The 15,782-nt window shown below is 40.4% G+C and overlaps 1 protein-coding gene across 6 annotated transcripts in view; it reads left to right on the forward strand.

Moving 5' to 3' along the window:
- The window catches only part of FRRS1 (ferric chelate reductase 1), a 68,123-nt gene that overhangs the window by 1,044 nt on the left and 51,297 nt on the right, over positions 1-15,782 (forward strand). For 3 of the 6 annotated variants that reach the window (XR_012417317.1, XM_015432315.4, XM_074000877.1), the window contains exon 1: positions 6,899-6,930. The exons of 1 other annotated variant lie outside the window; for it this stretch is intronic. The gene's annotated coding sequence lies outside the window, so the exon portion shown is untranslated. Of the gene's footprint in view, positions 1-6,898; positions 6,931-7,918; positions 8,223-9,645; positions 9,768-15,782 lie in introns of those variants that run through there. 2 more of the 6 variants (XM_065549148.2, XM_065549156.2) reach the window with 2 other exon arrangements.

The raw sequence follows: 15,782 nt of genomic DNA on the forward strand, positions 1-15,782 counted from the left end.
CCCAGAGTCATCTATCTAATCAAAGCCTTACAGAGTGGAATGAGGCATTATTCTTGCTTCTGGTCACAACTTTGGAAATGTGTTGTTGCCCTTTTATTTTTTTATTATCACTATGGGGAAGAAGAGGGCTTTTGGGATTTCATAGCTAGGATTAGGGATGCTTATATATTCTGTAATGCAAAGGACAGTAATGCAAAGGACAGTCTCTTAGAACAAAGACATCTCTCTCTCTCTCTCTCTCTCTCTTTCTCTCTCTCTCTCTCTTTTTGAGTTAAAGTCTCCCTCTGTCACCCAGGCTGGAGTGCGTGGCTCAATCTCTGCTCATTGCAACCTCCACCTCCTGGGTTCAAGCGATTCTCCTGCCTCAGCCTTCCAAGTAGCTGGGATTACAGGCAACCCCCACCATGCCCGGCTAATTTTTGTATTTTTAGTAGAGACGAGATTTCACCACGTTGGCCAGGCTTGTCTTGAACTCTTGACCTCAAGTGACCTGCTTGCCTCCGCCTCCCAAAGTGCTGGGATTACAGGCATGAACCACCATACCAGGCCAGAAATATCTCACTTGAAAATAATAAATGGAAGGCCACATCCTATCCCACCAAAGAGCTATCTTCTATGTATTTGCATTGGAGTAGACTTTTATGACTTCAGATAATCTCCAACTGACTTTATAATTTTTTAAAAAATGGTGAAAATTGTGAAAGTTGCAGATACCAGGGTGAAATCACTTTTGTCATACTCAGACAAAATAGGACCAGAAAGCCTGCCCCCCAAAAAGGAGGTTCATGCTTACATGTCTGAGATAAGAACTGTTTCCAAGAACTTTCTAAAAACACTTTCTGTCCTTCATACATCTCCTGCTTTGATAGTTTATCGTTAGGCATTCTTTAGGCCTGCAGGAATTCAGATAAGATGATCTTGGAAGAACACTTGCCCAGTAATGTCATCTCTACCAAAGAAATGACAATAACTCTGCCTCTGGAAACAATGAACTGTTTCTAAGCAGTTTATGTAAATCGTTTTTGCTAATAATAGCTTCCCTTACCCTTCCCAAGCCAAAGGCACTGATGGCTTGCCATTTCATACATTCCAGAATATAATCCTTATTTCTATTTTTGAGTAAACCCAACACAGTTAGAGACAATTTTCTCTAGTGTCTTTTTTTTTTTTTAGGTGGACAAAATATTTTGAAGAGTTGGCCGGACGCGGTGGCTCAAGCCTGTAATCCCAGCACTTTGGGAGGCCGAGACGGGCGGATCATGAGGTCAGGAGATCGAGACCATCCTGGCTAACACAATGAAACCCCGTCTCCACTAAAAATACAAAAAAATTAGCCGGGCGTGGTGGCGGCGCCTGTAGTCCCAGCTACTCGGGAGGCTGAGGCAGGAGAATGGCGGGAACCCGGGAGGCGGAGCTTGCAGTGAGCCGAGATCGCGCCACTGCACTCCAGCCTGGGCGACAGAGCGAGACTCCGCCTCAAAAAAAAAAAAAAAAAAAAAAAAAAAAAAAAAAAAATTTTGAAGAGTTTAGTTCTATCCAGATTATTCAAAACTGGGTTTCAGTAATAAGGTTAGCTCTTTCTGGAAGACACAGACAGCTGTAGCTAGGGGTGAGGATGAAGGGGCGGATATTCTTCAGATCTGTTATTATAGGGAGGTCACATTACTTTGAGTAAGGATTGGGTAGTGTTTAGAGAAGCATAATGTAAGGTGACCTTGAACTGGTGGGTAAGAAAAATATGAAGATGAATGTTACTACCACTAATTGAATGTTGAGAATGGCTTTATGTTGTCAGAAAGTAAAACATGGATTTACTGACCAGAGTTTGGTCAGAAGTCCATGGATAATTTTGGAACAATGTATTATTTATAGCACTGCAAAGAAGGGACATTTCATTTAAAAAGCCACCATGAAAACTTTTTTGCTATTGACTTCTATTTATCAAATAGTTATTTTTGTGCCAAGCACTGTGCTTTACAGAAATTATTTCATTTGGCCCTCTGTTATTTGGTAAATGCAACCTGATAGCAGTAACTTAAGCGTACCCTGAGAATGACCCCGTATCGCAGACTCACCTGAATGTGCATTCAGAGTTCCGAGCTAGGGAATCTGAGAGTGGCAAACCTGCAGATTTGTTCCCTGTCTATGAGGAACATCTGTGCCCCATGTCCATCCTGTGGAACACAGGCCGTCCAGGGGATTGAGGCCCCAAGTTTTGGGCTGAATGAAGATTGGCAGGTGGAAGTTGTTAGGGGAAGGTGCTAAGTGAAAATGCCATATAAACTGCATGCTTTTTGCAATTGGTTGAGGTTCTTCTGTCCAGCCTGTAGCCGCTGTCCTGTCCATCCTGCTGCCACTGGTCCATGGAGTTATCCTTTCCAGCTTACTGCCACTGAATTCTCCCCTGTGTGTAAGCCCCCAGTAAAACCCCATATCTCATTTTCTGGCTCTGGGTCTCTTTGTCACCCTCTTGAACCTGCTGCCATCCCCACTGGAATCGATAGAGGTTTGGCACAGTGTCTGTCTGTGGAATCTGGACATTCATTTATGCAGTAATAAGTAATAAGTAGGTAAATAAAGATTTTTTTGAGCATAGGAATTACAAGATGTGAGTTATACTTGAGAAAGATTAGCTCTCCCAGGCAGGGCACAGTGGTTCATGCCTGTAATCCCAGCACTTTGGGAGGCTGATGTGGGCAGATCACCTGATGTCAGGAGTTTGAGACCAGCCTGGCCAACACGGTGAAACCCAGTCTGTACTAAAAATACAAAAATTATTGGATGTGGTGGTGCGCACCTGTAATCCCAGCTACTCAGGAGGCTGAGGCAGGAGAATTGCTTGAGCCAAGGAAGTGGAGGTTGCAGTGAGCTGAGATTGTGCCATTGCACTCTAGCCTGGGTGACAGGGTGAGACTCTGTCTCAAAAAAAAAAAAAAAAAAGAAAGATTAGTTATCCCATATTATGTGGGATAGCTAATTAGGTTTATGAGAAACTGGAAGCACTTAGTAGATAATGACGGTAGTTCAGTTGAGACTACAGTCCAGGACAGAAAACAGAATAGTGGCAGTGGAGATGGAGAAGAGGGGGTGAATTTGGCTGTTTGGGTGAGATGAACATAATTAAAGGCCAAGTGAGAATGAGTTTATTTTAGATGGTGGGTTTTGGATGTATTGAGTTGAGGCTGTGTCTAATCAACTGGAGATGTTCTCTTTGAATGTAAACTTGTTTGAAATGCTGAGTATAATAGGGAAGGGAAGTTCCTAAGTTTAGTCCATCAGACCTCATTCAGACTTGGCAGTGGCGCTCAGTGGAGACAGTGGTTCTGACTTAGGATCCTGTCTACCACTTCTCTGTCTAATTTTCAGCAATTTACTTAGCCACGCAGGTCCTTAACATTCTCAGCTGTAGGATGTTCATAATAGATAGGATACTATATGTGCTTTGGTTAAAATGGGTGTTCAATAAATGATAATTATTGTTCTTGCTATACTTTATTTGCCTTCTTCATTCTCATTTTCTCATGAATATACAGTGGAGTTTTCCAGTGGCTACCTGAGGTGTTACATTATGTCACAAAAGATTGAATGCAGAGCCAGATATGAGAATCCTACTGTCTTCTATTAAGCCACACATTAAAGAGATTTGTAACAGTTTAAACAATGATAATTTTTCTTTTCTTTTTTTAGACTAGTCAAGTGCTATACATTTTCATTAAATTTTTTATTGTTGAAAAACAATCATATAAGCAACAGAAAAGATACTGTGTTAACATGTAACTATTATTGTCACTTAAAAACAAATTTATGAATATTTAACTTTTTCTGTTAATTTTTAATACAAAAAATATTCATAGATATCACCCACACAAAGAAACATCTCTGATGTACATAGTAATCTTTGAAAGTTGTGAAGGAACCCTGAAATAAGAAAAGTTTGAGAACTGCTGATATAGAGGCGTGAGAGTGGTAACCAGTAGGGTAGCTTTAACTTCCTAGGATTTAAGCTCCACTAAACTGATTTTAATAAAATTGGTCTCCTTTGTGACAACTGACGAGTTGATGAAGAGTCTGGTAGAGGTGATCTGGAAGGGAATGATAAGGTGGAATTATAGCTGGGGACATGGAGAGAAATGGTAGGCTTAGAAAGGGTGGTGTTTTATTTATTTATCTATTGATTGATTGAGATGGAGTCTTGCTCTATTGGCCAGGCTGGAGTGCAGTGGTGTGATCTCTGCTCACTGCAACCTCTGCCACCTGGGTTCAAGCAATTCTCCTGCCTCAGCCTCCTGAGTAGCTGGGATTACAGGTATGTGCCACCACATCCAGCGAATTTTTGTATTTTTAGTACAGACAGGTTTTCATCATCTTGGCCAGGCTGGTCTTGAACTCCTAGTCTTGTGATCCACCCCACTCGGCCTCCCAAAGTGTTGGGATTACAGGTGTGAGCCACTGAGCTTGGTTGTTTTAGACAGAGGTAGCTTCTCTCTCCATTCATTTCTTCCCACTATGTCTTACCACAAGAGCGCTTTAGGATGTAGGATTCTGACAATACAGTCGAAGAGTTCTTGTTTTATAGACATATCATACTTTTGGCATGCAATGGGGACAGTTCCTGGAAAGGGTCTGTTATCTGCAGAAGGCTATTTCACCACTTGAGGCTTTGAAGAACTGAAGATCAGCTGACTTAGTTTAAAACTATTCATGTTCCCAGCAGCTTTAGGATAGCAAACCAACTCTGGGTCATCTTTATTTAAAGCCTCTCTTTAAAATCCTGTAGAGAGGGGCTTTTGTTAATTGTGACTAGTTCTTTAAGAGAAAGAGTAATGTGATGGTGTTGCTTTCTCTGTTCTCTCTTTAAAAATGGTTTCAAGAATTTACTGGTGTTGATTGATAACCAGCACTCACAGGTCAAGGCATGGGTCATAATCTATCTTCCAGTCTGCATGTGTTGAAAGTGCCTTTGCAAAAAGTTTATAACTGAGGAAATTATGACAATAAATGAGATCAGACCTAACTGACTCCATCTTGCTTCTAATCTTTAAGCTGTCCTTGTTCATTTCTGGGCATAGGCCAAACTAATTTTGGGATGGAATCCAGTTCATGTTTTGACTCTGAAACAAAATTGGTAATAGCCCTTTCCTGAATGGACCCCCTTCTTGCCTGGGGACCAGTCTGCTTTTGCAGGACCAACAAATTAGCTACAACATTAGAAATTGTGGTTTAGGGGTCATGCAGCCTCTAGCTCCAAGAGTCTAAACCTCCCCTAATTGCTCCTGGGGATAACATCACTATTGGAAAACCTAAGATCAGTGCTTGAGATATTTTGCAGACCCTGGACTCGGTGGATCAGCTGATACCACCCAGACCGGTAATCGGGCTCACCCATTCTGCCATCCCACCCAGGAACAGAAGACAGCAAGAAAACCTGACTTCGACCCCCCGTGATTCCATCTCCAACCTGACCAATCAGCACTCCCACTTCCCAAGCCCCTACCCGCTAAATTATCTTTAAAAATTCTGATCTCCCAATCCTGAGGAGACTATGTTGAGTAATAATAAAACTCTGGCCTGGGCGCCATGGCTCATGTCTGTAATCTCAGCACTTTGGGAGGCTGAGGCAGGTGGATCACTTAAGGTCAGGAGTTCAAAACTAGCCTGGTCAACATGGTGAAACCCCGTCTCTGCTAAAATACAAAAATTAGCTGGGCGTGGTGACGGGCGACTGTAGTCCCAGCTACTCGGGAGGCTGAGGTAGGAGAATCGTTTGAACCCGGGAGGGGGAGGCTGCAGTGAACTGAGATCACGCCACCGCACTCCAGCCTGGGCGACAGACGGAGACTCCATCTCAAACAAAACAAACAAACAAACAAAACAAAAGATTCCGGTCTCCTGCACAGCCAGCTCCGCGTGAATTACTCTTTCTCCATTACAATTCCCCTATCTTGATAAATCAACTCTGTCTAGACAGCGGGCAAGGTGAACCCACTGGGCAATTACAATGTCACTCAAGGTCTGAAATGGAATGTTTAATATTTTCAATTACATTGGCCGGGCGCGGTGGCTCAAGCCTGTAATCCCAGCACTTTGGGAGGCCGAGATGGGCGGATCACGAGGTCAGGAGATCGAGACCATCCTGGCTAACACGGTGAAACCCCGTCTCTACTAAGAAATACAAAAAAAAGCCGGGCGAGGTGGCGGGCGCCTGTAGTCCCAGCTACTCGGGAGTCTGAGGCCGGAGAATGGCGTGAACCCGGGAGGCGGAGCTTGCAGTGAGCTGAGATCCGGCCACTGCACTCCAGCCTGGGCTACAGAGCGAGACTCCGTCTCAAAAAAAAAAAAAAAAATTTCAATTACATTAAAGAGAAGAAACAAAGTAAAAAACAGAAAAACAAAAAACAAAATAAAAAAAAGATTTAAAAAAATTCAATTCCATTGTCTTTTCCTAGCCCTAAAATTTTTCTTTTGCAAAAGAGTCTTGTGAAACAGATTAAAGGCTTAAAAAGAAACAAAACAAAACTCCTAAATTTCAGGGTTTGCAAAATAAAAGATTTATTTTGCATTATATCATTCACACTTCAGAAAGGTTTCAGTTCTATGCAATCTGATCTTTCCCCACTTTTTAAAAGTTAATTTGCTTTTGCTTAGCACTATTATAGGACAGGTATAGTTTTGCAATGAAAGACAAAAATTATAATTTTGTGGCTAAATAAGTACTGGTTGGCAAATAGTGTCCCTTTGTGTAAAACAGTATTCTAAATTCTCAGAAATGGAGTCCTAAAACTAGCACTGGTCTTGCAAATCAAGTTCTGTAGCTTAGTTTGGGAAAGGTTCCCTTTTGGCTTACGGCTTAACTGGCTCCACCCAGCTGCTGAAATGTGATACAAGTTGTAACAAAACCGGAAGTTGGTTAGGCTGCCTTCGCTTCTCAAGGTGAGTGTCACGTCTTTTTCCTTAAATTCAGAGCTCTTTGCAAAGCGTTAAAAATCAAATCCAGCTTAGCTACAGACTGGAGAGCTAGCGCCTGTGCTGACCAGGGCAGTCGGCCAGGCAGAACGGGTGCTCTATTCCCAAACTATGTTCTGGAGCTTGAATTGAGCTAATGAGTGTTCACTAACGAGTTAGGTTATTATGTCCCGTGACTTTGACTAACAAGCTTTAATTCCAAGAAATGGGTGTTTATAAGTAGAGAAGTGTTTGGGATCCTGAAAATCATCGACTTTATTCTTGTAGGAGTTTTGTGTTTTTAATTTCAAATTTAAAACTATGGGAACTCTGTTTCATATTTAAAGCTAATGGCATGGTTACCTATATCAGGGATACTCAGAGCCTTATTTGGTTTTTAAAGTGTCTTTTTACCTAGAACTTTTAGTCCCCTTACCCCCCAACTCCCTAACCCTGGAGCGTCGTTAAAATTTCAGAAAGACTCCAGGGTGGCAAGGAGTTATGGCTGCAATTAAACGTTTGTGTGTGCTTGTCTTGCTGCCCTAAAGGGGAAAGGGGATTTTTCAAATTGTAAATGTGTTATTAGGAATATTTCTTAATATAGCTAAACTTTTCAGTTCAGATATTTTCATTTGCTTCTGCATTTTAATTTTATTTATTTGTTTGTTTATTTTTGAGACGGAGTCTCGCTCTGTCGCCCAGGCTGGAGTGCAGTGGCGCGATCTCGGCTCACTGCAAGCTCCGCCTCCCGGGTTCACGCCATTCTTCTGCCTCAGTTTCCCGAGTAGCTGGGATTACAGGCGCCCGCCACCACGCCGGGCTAATTTTTTGTATTTTTAGTAGAGACGGGGCTTCACTGTGTTAGCCAGGATGGTCTCAATCTCCTGATCTCGTGATCCGCCCGGCTCGGCCTCCCAAAGTGCTGGGATTACAGATGTGAGCCACCGCGCCCGCCCTATTTATTTATTTATTTTTTAGACGGAGTGTTGATCTTGTTGCCCAGGCTGGAGTGTAACGGCGGGATTTCGGCTCACTGCAACCTCTGCCTCCCTGGTTCAAGCAATTCTCCTGCCTCAGCCTCCTGAGTAGCTGGGATTACAGGCAGGCGCCTCCACACCCGGCTAATTTTGTATTTTTAGTAGAGAGGGGGTTTCTCCATGTTGGTCAGTCTGGTTTTGAACTCCCAAGGTCAAGTCATCCTCCCGCCTCGGCCTGCCAAAGTGCTGGGATTACAGGCGTGAGCCACCGCGCCCAGCCACTTCTGTGTTTTTAAAAAAGTGGTAAGATTTGAGTATTATACTGGGATAGAACTGAAGTGGGGGGCTTAATTTGATCTATCAGCTTATTGAAAACAAAGACCTTTTAAAAGATGGTTTTGTTAGGTTGGAGAAGTGAGTTTTAATTCTTCATTTAGTTAGCCAGCATGTTGATTTTTTTGGTGAAGTGTACTCTCTGTTTCACACCTGTCTGCTTTTTTAATGTCAGATTTTCTCAAAATTCACGTAACAATCACATTGTATGAGTACTGTTTTGAAGGTTGTCTGCTAGTCAGAATGAATAGAGATCAATGTGTAGGACATCTTTACTGATATCCAGAGGTTTACCACAAGACAAGTCACCCAACGTGGCAGAAAAACATGATAAAATTTATTAGGAAAAACTAACGCTTTTGGGGTGAACGGTTATTTTAGGTTGGTGGAATTAGGCAAGATTCCAAGAAAGGAAGACAATTTTATACGGGAGACTTTGTTAATGGTGGTCATTGTGCTAGATATTTTGGAGATAGTATTTTATTTAATCCTCATGCAAGCCGTTGATATTGGTGGCATTGTCTCTAACAAGTGAGAAAACTAAGACTCAGTAAGGTTAAATAATTTGTCCAGGGTCACTATGGTGGTTCCTACTGGATTACATCAATGGACAGATTCAAACCTAAGTCTGTGATATTTCAAAGTCCATACACTTCATTGTATCATAGGACAGTAGTTGATGGCATTTTAAATGGATCTTGAAAGAGGAGTAAAGGTCTTCTTTATCAAAACAAACAAAAATAGTAAAAATAACATAGAACGTTTGAAAATAGAAAAAAGAAAAAATCTAACCACCTTCACATCAGTTTCTGTACGGTCTTTACATATACATACTTTGTAGTGTTATTTAAAATTATAAAACACTACATCCTTTAAAAAAATGCACATTATAAAGTGGATTAAAGAAAGGAAGTCCACTCCTCTTCCCATCCTGAAAACACATACCATCCTAAGCAGTAAACACTGTTGAGAACAATCGGAAGCATGTATAAAGGTTTTTTTTTTCTTTTCCTTTTAAGTTATGTATATTTTGGTACATTCCATATCATTTTGCAGTTTTCTTGTTTTGATTCCTCAGTGGAGCACGAGCATGTATCTTCTTAAGAACATGCAGATTCACGTCTTGGGATTTTTGTGAAATGATACTTGAAAAGTACTTAAAACAATGCCTACCTCCTAGAATGCACTCAATAATTATTAGCTGATGTATTTGTTATCTTTTTACTCTATTTCATTCTTGTTAATGGTTAGCAAGTGTTATATAATTTGGGTATAGTATAGTTTATTTTTGTAACCACTTAAATTATCCAACATTTTTGCTACTGGAAATTATCCTTGCATAACTGAATGGGTTTTCCTGTAAGATGCATTTCTTTTTTTTTTTTTTTTGAGACAGCATTTCACTCTTGTTGCCTAGGCTGGGGTGCAATGGTGCCATCTTGGCTCACCTCATCCTCCGCCTCCTGGGTTCAAGCGATTCTCCTGCCTCAGCCTCTTGAGTAGCTGGGATTACAGGTATGCACCCCCAAGCCCGGCTACTTTTGTATATTTAGTAGAGATGGGGATTCTCCACATTGGTCAGGCTGGTCTCGAACTTCCAACCTTAGGTGATCCGCCCCCGCCTCGGCTTCCCAAAGCGCTGGGATTACAGGCGGCAGCCACGGCGCCCAGCCTGTAAGATACATTTCTAGAAATGAAATTTTCAGGTCAGAGCATAAACATTTTTAATTTACTAAGATATTGTTAACATCTAAAAATGTGACAGTTTACCATTGTCCCTGTGTATGAGAGTGCTCGTTTCTTCACATCCTTGCTTATATCAGATATTATTACTCTTTTGCGTATTATGTGAAATAATGGGGAATACACAATTCTACCTAGTTTGGCATAGTGTACAGAGATTTTTGTATCTTATTTTTCAGTGTAACCTTTATTTTTATTTGGCCAAATTCCTGTCCATGTAAAAATAAATGTCCCATTTAGCGGAAAAATAGGGGTCCCATTTAGAAGGCAAAACTTCAGGAGAAACAAGAGAAGCTTATTTCTGGAATAGCAGACGGCACATTGTTATTACAGTATAGGGAAAAAAAGTCCTTGAAATTTGGGTTGTGCAGAAAAGTATAAAACGTTAAGTGTCGAGTGCCTTTGCTCCTTAATCTAATAATTCTTGGGAAGCCACCGAGTGTTTTGTGGGGAGAGGAGAGATATGAGAATTGTACCTTAGGAAAATAATCCTGTGTTAAGGAGATACAGAAACAGGGAGACCAATTGAAAGTGTTTTATTAATCTGGGTGAAGGTAAGGAAGTCTTCATGCTTGGAGGTGGTGGCAGAAAGGAAAACAGTAGACAAATGTAATAGAATGGAAAGTAGAAGAGAGTTGCAAGAGGGATAGGTAGAGTGCAGAATTGGTGGAGGTAGAATCTGCAGAGCTTGGGTGCAAGTTGGGGACCAAAAGAGTGTTTGGAATCCAATCCTGAGAGTTCAGGGTTTGAAATCCTGCTGATGAGAAATGTGTTGACAGACCACCATCAGATTAGGAAAGTGAGGTTCAAGAACTAGTCTGGAGGAAAAAACGAATTCCACTTCAGACAAATTAAGTTTTTCGTCATCTAAACAGAAGTCCATATCCAGTTGGAAATCTGTGTCACAGCATTGTAGAGCTGTGGGGTGGAGCAATTGAAAGATTTAAGAAATACTATCCTAGAGGTTATAATTGAGGCTGTGGAAGTGATGATCCTACAGAGAAATAGGGCAAAAAAGAGAAAAAAGAAAAAAAAAGAAAAAAAAAGACAAAAAAAAGCCGAGTGAAAAAGTCTTGGAGAAGGATATCTTCATGAAAGAGACATAAAAGAGGAACCAGACTTCATTAAAATATTTTTACAATGACTATTTCTGACATTTGATTTCTGTTCTAGTTAGACTTCCTTACTGCCTCCAAAAAATGTGGCAGAAAAACGTGATAAACTTTATTAGGAAAAACTGACGCTTATGGAGTTTCTGCGGAGAGAGCAGTCCCCCCAGAAGTCCATTCTCACTTTTTTCTTTCTACCTTTGATTCTCCCATTGCTCCAATTCAAATCATGCTTATTCAGAATCCCTCTTTCTCCATAATGCCTTATTTACTTACCATGTCAGCCTTAAGGGTCTGATTTGAAGCTATGGATAGTTTGGTGATCAAAACCTCACAAAGTAGGCCAGAGGCCATACTTTTCACCTCTCATTTTCTGTAACTCCTATTTTACATATGGGGACAATAATACCTCCCATAGCTCCCTAGGTTGTTGTGAGGAATGCATACTAAGTCCTTGACATGATGTCTAATATGTTGTAAGCCCTTAGTAATTGTTAGCTCTTCTACTATTATTTCTTCCATACCTCTGAATTACTATAATGAAATGCAGTTTTAAAATTTCTGTCCCAGTGTGATCATAGGCACTATTTATTTTTATAAGCTCTGTGAGCTTCAGTTTCCATACCAGTAAAAAACAACAACAACAACAACAACAACAAAAACCCTTGTATGTTTCTTCCAAGGATTAGCATTCATACATGTAAAGCAGGACTGTAATGACTGGAATAGAGCAGGCACTTAATAAATAATAACATTATTAAATTATAGGTTAATAGTATTTGCTATTGTTTTATCTCTTAGTTTTGGGTCTTTAGAGAAGGGGCCATTCCACTTAGCTCTGAATTTTATTTTAAGGAAAGAATTATTGTGAGGGCTACATGGAGTGATTCAAATGAAACCTGTATATCATGTAATAAGATATTTGTTTCCAATCATGTTTCCAGAAAATTAATAAAGAAAATGGAAAAATTGGTCAGGTGAGGTGGCTTACGTCTGTAATCCTAAGACTTTGGGAGGCCGAGCGGGAGGATTGCTTGAGCTCAGGAGATCAAGACCAGCCTGGGTGACATAGTGAGACCCTGTCTCTACAAAAAAATTTAAAAATTAGCTGGGCATGGTGGTATGCACCTGTGGTCCCAGCTACTCGGGAGGGTGAGGTGGGAGGATTGCTTGAATCTGATACGTGGAGGTTGTAGTGAGCTGAGAGATCGCACCACTGCTCTCTATCCTGGGTGCCAGAGTGAGATGAGACCCTCCCCCCATCCCCCCAAAACAAAATTAAAAAGAAAATTGAAAGATTACTTGCTGATGGTGCTGTGATTAGAGAAACTAGGATTAGATTGTAGAGTTTCAAATTACTTTTTTTTCAAGTGTTTTTTTCTTCCTTTCCCCTTACTTTGTCTTACTTTCACTCAAACTCTAAAATATTTTTCAGAAGTCTTTCCTACTGACCAGGCATGGTGGCTCATTCCTATAATCCCAGCACTTTGGGAGGCCAAGGCAGGTGTATCACCTGAGGTCAGGAGTTCAAGACCAGCCTGGCCAACATGGTGAAACCCCGTCTCTACTAAAAATACAAAAATTAGCCGGGCATGGTGGCAGGTGCCTGTAATTAATCCCAGCTACTTGGGAGGCTGAGGCAGGAGAATTGCTTGAACCTGGGAGGCAGAGGTTGCAGTGATCTGAGATCACACCATGGTACTGCAGCCTGGGTGACAGAGTGAGACTCTGTCCCCCCCCAAAAAAAAACAAAAAGAAAAAAGAAAAGAAGTATTTCCTACCATCTTAAGTTGTCAGATCTGACAGATCTTAAACTGGTATTGAATGTGCCACTTTTATGCCCTTTGTCTTTTAGAACCTTCTCTGAAAATGTCATAACGCTGATTGTTAATTAAAAAAAATCATTTTTTCTTCACTTCCTTCTGTGAAAATGGAGTCTGAAACATTTTTATCTGGGGAAGTGGAAATACTTGACCTATTTTTCAATTTCCCTATAATTTGAGATTCAGCTATCAAAGTCATCTTAGTTTTTGGTGTAGAAGTTTTCTATGTAGGTAAAATTAAATTACTAGAAAGAAAAGGAGCATATTTTCTGAAATATTTTACGTTTGAACAAATCAAATACAGATGCAAGAAACATGCAAAAATCTCAGTTTATCTAAGCCCAGTAGTTTTCAGAAAAAATTAGTACATATTGAGGAGATGGAAAGTTAATAGTGATGTTATAAATAGTGGCAATTACCACTTATTCACAACTTATGTTTTCAGGCATCTATGGATCTTTACATTCATTCTTTCTGGAGCTTTAGTTCTGTGAAATAAATCTCTACATTGCTATTCAGTCTCTTATAAAGCAGATTTAACATTCTGAATTAGGTAGGTGAACTTAGATTTCAACCTTTGTCCCAATAGCTCCCCACTCACATTGTTTGTCCCTGTGAAACATGGATCCTTGCTGGACCTGTTTACTTTTCACCTTCTCTCTAAACAGGGAACAGTGATGAAGAGTGAAAAGAACATGGCTATTGCAGTTAGATTTTGGTTCAAATCCTAAGTATGCGTGATTTAGGGTATATTCCTTAACCTCAGTTTCCTCATCTCTAATATGAAGAGAAATCTGCTGCTTATAAAGATTCCATCAGACGTGGTCTCTAACTGCCAGGTCATCACCAAGTGTTCATTTCTTTTCCTCTTTTTCTATGTCTCCTTTCCTTCAACTCTACGATAAAACTACAATCCTTTTCTTTCCCTTTGTCCCAAAAGTTTTATTGCTGTCTGTATATATCTTGTGCTTAGTCTTAACTTGCTGACTCTATCAATCTCCTTATCCTTCTGTGGTTTTACCTATTTTTCTAAAAGTCTTCCTACCTAATTCTGCAACTCAACAGGTGAACACCTATTTCCACCTCTATCCTCAGTCTAGGTTTTTGGTGACAGTGCTAAGCTCACCAGGTTTGCCCCAAATCCTAGATGAAATGCTGAGCTAACAAATTTACACTGTCCCCAGATTATTGGGGGAACCCACCCCCAATATTTCAACATAGGTTCTTTATATTTTCCATAAGTGTTGGCCAGCTGAGAAATAAAGAGGGACAGTATAAAGAGAGGAATTTTACAGCTGGGCTGCGGGGGGTGACATCACCTATCTGTAGGACCGTGATGCCCACCTGAGTCTCAAAACCAGCAAGTTTTCATTAAGGGTTTCAAAATGGGAGGGGATGTAAGAACAGGGAGTAGGTACAAAGATCACATGCTTCAAAGGGCAAAAAGCAGAACTACTAATAAGGGTCTAACAAAGATCACATGCTTCTGAGAGAACAGGACAAAAGGCAAAAGCAGAACTGCTGATAAGGATCTATGTTCAGCAGTGCACCTATTGTCTTGATAAACATCTTAAACAACAGAAAACAGGGTTCAAGAGCAGAGAACTGGTCTGACCACAGATTTACCAGGGTGGAGTTTTTCCCCACCCTAGTAAGCCTGAGGGTACTGCAGGAGACCAGGGCGTATCTCAGTCCTTATCTCAACCACATAAAACAGGTATTCCCAGAGTGGCCGTTTATAGACCTTCCCCCAGGAATGTATTCCTTTCCCAGGGTATTAATATTAATATTCCTTGCTAGGATAAGAATTTAGCTATATTTTCCCTACTTGCACTTCCGTTTATAGGCTCTCTGCAAGAAGAAAAATCTGGCTCTTTTTGCCTGACTCCACAGGCAGTCAGACCTTATGGTTGTCTTCCCTTGTTCCATAAAAATCATTGTTATTCTGTTCTTTTTCAAGATGCACTGATTTCATATTGCTCAAACACACGTGTTTTACAATCAATTTGTACAGTTAACACAATTATCACAGTGGTCCTGAGGTGACGTACATCCTCAGTTTATGAAGATAACAGGATTAAGAGATTAAAGACAGGTGTAAGAAATTATAAAAGTATTATTTGGGAACTGATAAATATCCATATTAAAATGAAATCTTCACAATTTATGTTCCTCTGCCATGGCCCCAGCTGGTCCCTGCATTTGGGGTCCCTGGCTTCCTGCAACACCAGATTAGTTTCTCACTCAGTTTGGAATTTCAATTTCATTTTCTAATAGAAGCAATATGTGAAAGAAAACCAAAAACTTGACCTCAGTTCATTATGCCAAGAGGAAGAAATTAAGCTGAAAGCTGAGTCATGCAAGCAACTGCCTTTCCTTTTGTTTCAAAGAAGAGAGCTACAGATAAAAGGTTAGATATCTCCACAAGATAGTTACCTTATCTTACGTAAAGTGCCAGCTTACTGAGCATAAGCCAATACATACTTGACTATTCCCCTACCTGCTCATTTTGTCTTGGAACATGTGAATGACAAGTTCCTCTTTCCCCTCCAGCCCACTTTTCCCCTTTAGATGTTGAAGTCCTCAAAGTCATCTTGGGAGAAAGGCACAGACAATAGACTGTTTCTGTGATTCTGTGTTTTCTTTTTTTTTTTTCTCTCCCAGGCATTGTCCTTAGCCTGGCAAAATATATTTCTAAGTTGATTAAAACCTGTCCTATATACTTTTTGGTTTCCAAATATTATAAATGGTGGTTCTGTTTTCAGGCCAAAAGCCTAGAAATAAAAGCATGTTTAAGACATAAATTAATTAAAATGTATTGCACTTGTGCCAAAATAAAAGAAAATAATGCCATT

This window comes from Macaca fascicularis, chromosome 1 (assembly GCF_037993035.2).
Source record: "Macaca fascicularis isolate 582-1 chromosome 1, T2T-MFA8v1.1".
In the NCBI taxonomy this organism is placed as follows: Eukaryota; Metazoa; Chordata; class Mammalia; order Primates; family Cercopithecidae; genus Macaca; species Macaca fascicularis.